The following is a 6,207-nucleotide window of genomic DNA, read 5'->3' on the forward strand; positions in this document are numbered from 1 at the left end:
TTCATCAGCCTTGGCCGAAAATTTTCCAAGATGATCCTTGGTGTTCAAAATAAACACCCTAAGATGTTTAATTGTAGGGGGTTTACCAAACCAAAGTTCATGGGGAGTCTTTCCTAAAAACCTATGTATCAGGATTCGGTTTTGCACGTAGCAAGCTGTATTCACAGCTTCAGCCCACAAGTAGCTCGGTAGTGAGTACTCATTGAGCATGCTTCGTGCAGCCTCTTGTAAGACTCAGTTCTTTCTCTCCACAACCTCATTTTGCTGTGGGGTCCTTGGAGTAGAGAACTCATGCCTATATCCCTTTTCTTGACAGAATTCTAAAAACCTATGATTTTGAAATTCACCACCATGATCACTTCTAATGGTTTTAATTGTTGTTGATTTTTCATTTTCAGTTCTTCTACAAAAGGAAATAAAAATATCTATGGTTTGATCCTTAGTTTTCAAAAAGAAGGCCCATGTATACCTAGTAAAGTCATCAATAATCACTAAACAGTATCTACTTCCATTTAATGAAATAACACTACTGCAATCAAACAAATCCATATGTAATAAGTCTAAGGCAGTAGTTGTACTTACAGCGCTTTTACCTTTATGAGGCGCTTTAGTTTGCTTACCCTTCTGACATGCATCACACAATTTGGTCTTTTGGTACTTGATGCTTGGTAAGCCTCGCACTAACCCTTTGTTGACCAACTTCCGGATATTCTTCATGTTCACATGAGCCAACCTCCTATGCCAAAGCCACGATTCTTCTTCTTTTGACATGAAACACTTAGCAAGAGTATTAGTAGCACTTTTAAAAAAAACTTGATAAATGTTATCTACCCTTGTGCCTACTAGTACCGTGTCAAGTGTGTCAATGTTCTTGACTAAACATTGACTCGAATGAAACTCAATTGTGTAACCCGTATCACACAATTGACTGACACTTAGGAGATTAAAAGTCATCCCCTTGACTAGAAGGACATTCTTGATTTGGAGGCATTCGGATATATGAATATCTCCAACTCCTATAACCTTAAGACTACCATTGTTACCAAATGACACATTACCTCTATTTTTGTTTTGAATGGTAGAAAATAGTGACTTGTCCCCGGTCATGTGCTTGGAGCATCCACTATCAACAAACCAAGTTGATAGACGCTCCCCCTTTACCAATGCCTACAAGACACGAAAGATAGATGTTTTAGGTACCCAAATCTTGGGACCTAATGCATCTACAATGAAAGACTTAGGCACCCATGCCTTTGTTACCTTCTTCCTAGTCTCATGAACCCTAGAAACATACGATCTATGAAATTGGGTTCTTGACACTAAAGAAATAAAGCTAGACTCCTTAGGTTGGTATCCTAATCCAGCCTTGTTGTAGACCGCCCTTTGGGCATTTAGAATCATGTCTAATGTCTTGGAACTAGTTGAGAATTTCTCAAGCATTTTCTTGAGTTTCTCAACCTCACCCTTCAAGGCCTTGTTCTCATCCTCAAGGACCTTTAGATGTAGGTCATCAACCTCATCTTCCCTAAGGGCCCTCAAGTTTTCTACTTCTTCTTTTAATGATTTATTTTCTATTTTTGATTTTTTAAGCAAGGTGGACAAATGTGTAATAGTCTTATAGCATTTTTCTAAGTGAGAAGAGGTTACCTCTTCATCATCCGAAGATGATGAAGCCGTGGCTGAAGTGCTTGAGTCATCACTCTCGGACTCGGACTCCTCCCTTGCCATGAGTGCCAATTGCCGAGTACTCTTCTCCTTCTTCTCTTCCTCCTCCGATGAGCTTGAGGAAGATTCATCCCATGTGGCTTTGAGGGCTTTCTTTTTCTTGGCCCTTTCCTCCTTCTTCTTGGCCCGTTCATCCTTCTTGAGTTTTGGACACTCACTCCGGTAGTGACCTTTCTTGCTACACTCATAACAAGTAACGTTAGACTTATCAATATTTTGATCATTAGGTTTACCTTTTCCTTTGTATCTTCGGCTTCTTCTCATAATTCTCCTCACGAAGTTGGCCATCTCGCTTGATGATGATCCACCTTCATCATCGGACTCGGAGGAGGATGAAGATGAAGGAATCTCTTTCTCCTTCTTCTTTTCTTTCTTTCTTCTCGCATCCTTGCTCTTTTCTCCTGCAACCAAAGCTATACCTTTCTCCTTTTGACCTTTGTTAGCAAGTTCATGAAGTTCCATTTCACAAAAGAATTCATCTAACTTTACAATTGAAAGATCCTTAGAGACCTTGTAGGCATCTACCATAGATGATCACAAGGCACTCCTCGGAAAGGCTTTTAGAGCGTACCTTACAAGATCGCGATTCTCCACGCGTTCATCCACGGAATGGAGACCATTGATGATCTCTTTGAATCTTCCATGTAGCTCACTTACTATCTCATTTTCCCTCATGGTGAGGTTTTGGAGTTGATTCAAGAATAGGTCCCTCTTGGCTATCCGAGAATCACGAGTTCCTTCTTGGAGCTCGATAAGCTTGTTCCATAAATCTTTTGCACTCGAGAATGGACCTACCTTGACGAGTTGGTCCTTGGCAATCCCACATTGTAAGGTGACTACTGCCTTGGCATCGGCTTGCCCTTTACGAGTTTGTTCAGTAGACCACCTTGATGAATCGAGTTCCTTACCTTCTTCATCCTTTGGTGGTGTGAATCCTTCCTTGACCGAGAACCACATGGAGATATCAGTCTTGAGGTAATACTCCATGCGACTCTTCCAATACTGGAAATCTGCTCCATCGAAGAAGGGTGGTCTGTTGGTGCTGAATCCTTCCTTCATGGTCATCTTCTTGCTCCTTAGGATGTTAGTCCAGATGAAGAGCACCAGACTCTGATACCACTTGTTAGGATCTTAAATTGCTAGAGGGGGGGGGGGTGAATAGCCTCTTAAAATCTTAAACACAAATTTCTACAAAGAAACTTGTTAGCACAGCGGAATTAGAAAACTAAAACAAGAAGGAAACAAGCACACTAACACACTAATTTACGAGGTTCGGGGATAACTTGCCCCTACTCCTCGGCGTGTCTGTAAGGTGGACGAGCCCTTGATCTTCGGTAGATCACACCTCGGATGACTCCGGCTAATGAAGCTCTCCTTCTCGGTGGAGAAACCTCTCCACAAAGTCTCAAGAAATATATATGTTAAAGCACAAGACTTACAGAGCTCGGTGGCAAAGAAGAATGAACTAAAGCTTACAACCACGCGAGGATCAGAACTCACAGATCACAGTTTCTCACCCGAGAGCTCAAGAACTTAGCACACCACAACGATCAACAGAACGTTTTCCTTTTTTCTTGCTTTCTTTTTTTTTTCCTCTCGCTTTTTACTGCTTCTTAAGCCCCTGTTCTCCGCTGTCACGGATCGCGGTCAAACTACACAGAATCATCGCTGCAGCCAATCCCTCTTCCTCCTTACCTGGTTCTCTGAACTCACACCAATGAAATCACAGTCTTCACTGGTGTCTTCTGAGCTCGAACCAATCACCAGGAGTCAAGCGGATCGCAGCCAGATCACACCAGTAGCCATTAATGCTTCAAATGCACCATGCGCCGCGAATCACAGCAGAAAGGTCATTTGTCATATTCCTCTTATGGACTTAATTTGAAATTAAGCTCGGAATGATACCTGTGATCCTGCAAACTCAAAAGCTAACAGCACAGAGGTTATATCACATGAATCAGGTAAATCAAATGCAGTGGAGGAATCGCAGAAACAACAACAAATTTGATTGTGTGTGGATCGGTCACCAGACCGATCCATGGACCGATCAGGACATATCCTGATCGGTCAGTGCTCGTCTCGATCGGTCGTGGAGACCGATCGGGCCGTGAGATCGGTCTCCGGACCGATCCCTCCTTCTTCTCTTCGCAATATCCTCTCCTGATCGGTCCAAAGACCGATCAGTGACTCGAACCAGCTCTGATCGGTCCGCGGACCGATCAGATTACTCGATGTGCTCTTGAGTGTTTCTGATCGGTCTCGATCAGATTACACTCGATGCGCATCGGTGTTTCGATCGGTCACGGGCCGATCCATGAAACTTCAGTTTCACGGTTTCCTGGATCGGTGCCGACCGATCCAATGTTCCATGGAATGTCCACTTAGGTCCCTCTCGACCTAATTCGGCTCGGAGAACGAGCTCCGAGCCCTCTCGACCTAGTCAGGAGAATGAGCTGCCGAGCCCTCTCCGGCCGTGCGCGTCCAAAGAAGCGAGCTCTGAGCCCTCTCGACCTAGTCAGGAGGCGAACTTCCGAGTCTTCTCCGACTTCCAGTCCGGAGAACGAGCTACCGAGCCCTCTCGACCTAGTCAGGAGGCAGCTCTGAGCCCTCTCCGACCGTCGGGTCCGAGAGCTGAGCCCTCTCGACCTGGTCGGGAGGCAGCTACCGAGCCCTCTCCGACTTCGTCCGGTCCAGAGAACGAGCTACCGAGCCCTCTCTGACCTAGTCCGGAGAACGAGCTACCGAGCCCTCTCCGACTTCGCGTGCCAAGTTTCCAACTTGGACTTTTCCCTTCCACTTGATCAACCTTGATCATTAATCAAACCGAGTTTAATTAACATCTGATACAAACTTAAATCCATGTCAACATCAAAACAACAGCCAGGTCAGACTGTATCAACATTTACAACCCTATTAAGGACTCTAAAAGCTCTTTCAATTACATTGCGTAAAGAAAAATGTCGAAGGTTAAATAACTCCCAAACATTTCGTGGTAGATTGCGACTATATTATTTTAAATGATAACAATATTATCCTCGATATGGTGTAATAAGACTGCTTTTCAACATGAATCTAGCATCAACAAGATAGTATTATCCTAAAAAAAATATGTTATTAATAAAAGCAAAGAAAGCCTAATCACAATATATGTCGTTTAATTTCGTGATTATTTCTTTGAGTCAGATGTTGTCTCTTCCCACTTTGTTAAGACATAAGTGAATTTCATATCAAATGTGTATATTGTTAAAATATTTTGTGTTGGAAAAATCCTTTCCACTGTAAAACTTTGGGGTGTGAAAAGGAGAAACTTTAACACGAATGTGTTCCATCTATTGCTCCAATATAATCATGATATAACCATGTCTAAATAATTAATAATTATGAACATATAGACATGAATCCATACTAGTCAAAAGATAAAAAAAAATATTTTCACCTTAAAAAATGGATATAATCGATTGCTATTGAAGTTTTCTATAGGAACTTGTGACATATCCAGTTGTCTGATAAATTTATTTTCCAACTCTATTATAGCTCTTGAAACATTATGGAAATGATGACTTATTGTTTTTTGCGATCGATAGAAAAAGAAGTCAAGTTCATGATTTGTAACATTATGACCTAGCAAATAAAGTGATTTTTCTACTTGTTCTTCCATAGTGATCCTTGGACTATAAACCACCTTCTTTGACTAAAATATTACACAATCCCACAAATGTAAAAGGATCCATTTTAATTATACTACGACATTGATAATTAATTAACACTTTTATCATTAATTCATTTCGTACACATTCTCCTTCTAACCATGCAACAGTGGAATTTGACTGTTTTGTTTATACCTATTTTGTGCATAGCAAACCATAACAAAACAAATAACTTGGGTTCATGCGAGTTGATGCATACAATGCAACTAAATGAAATCATTACGTTTGTCATTTTGATCATCTATTTATAATCAAATAAATAAAAAATATGAGTAAATAATTAAATGAGAAATAATTAAAAAATAATAATGTTTACTAAAGAAAAAAATAATTGAGCAGAAGATGTGCAAATGTGATAAGCGAATAGTGATGACCTTATATTTTCCTTGTTATTTTTTTTTCAAAAAAAATGAAAGAGAGAGTGACATATGCGTATATTAATGTCTTCTTCTTACTCTTTCTAGGTGATCAGATAAGAAAATGAAATGAAATACTCATTTCACGGGATAATGATAGTATGTCAATTGACCTTAAAAAATTAGTATGAGAGGATTGTTTGTTGGTGACTCCTAGTTTGCCCCTTTGGATCCATCATCTTAATTTACAACAAGACAGAAATTCAAGTCCATAATCCAACCCATAGTTCAACATGAACATGTAAACACACTACACAAACCTTGACTCAACAAATCCAATTGCAAAATATAATCCTAGATTCTAACAAACTCACAAGCTCAGATAAAAAATTAGCCCCTAATTAAACTAAGAATACCAA

Source organism: Zingiber officinale, chromosome 10A, assembly GCF_018446385.1.
Source record: "Zingiber officinale cultivar Zhangliang chromosome 10A, Zo_v1.1, whole genome shotgun sequence".
NCBI classification, from domain to species: domain Eukaryota; kingdom Viridiplantae; phylum Streptophyta; class Magnoliopsida; order Zingiberales; family Zingiberaceae; genus Zingiber; species Zingiber officinale.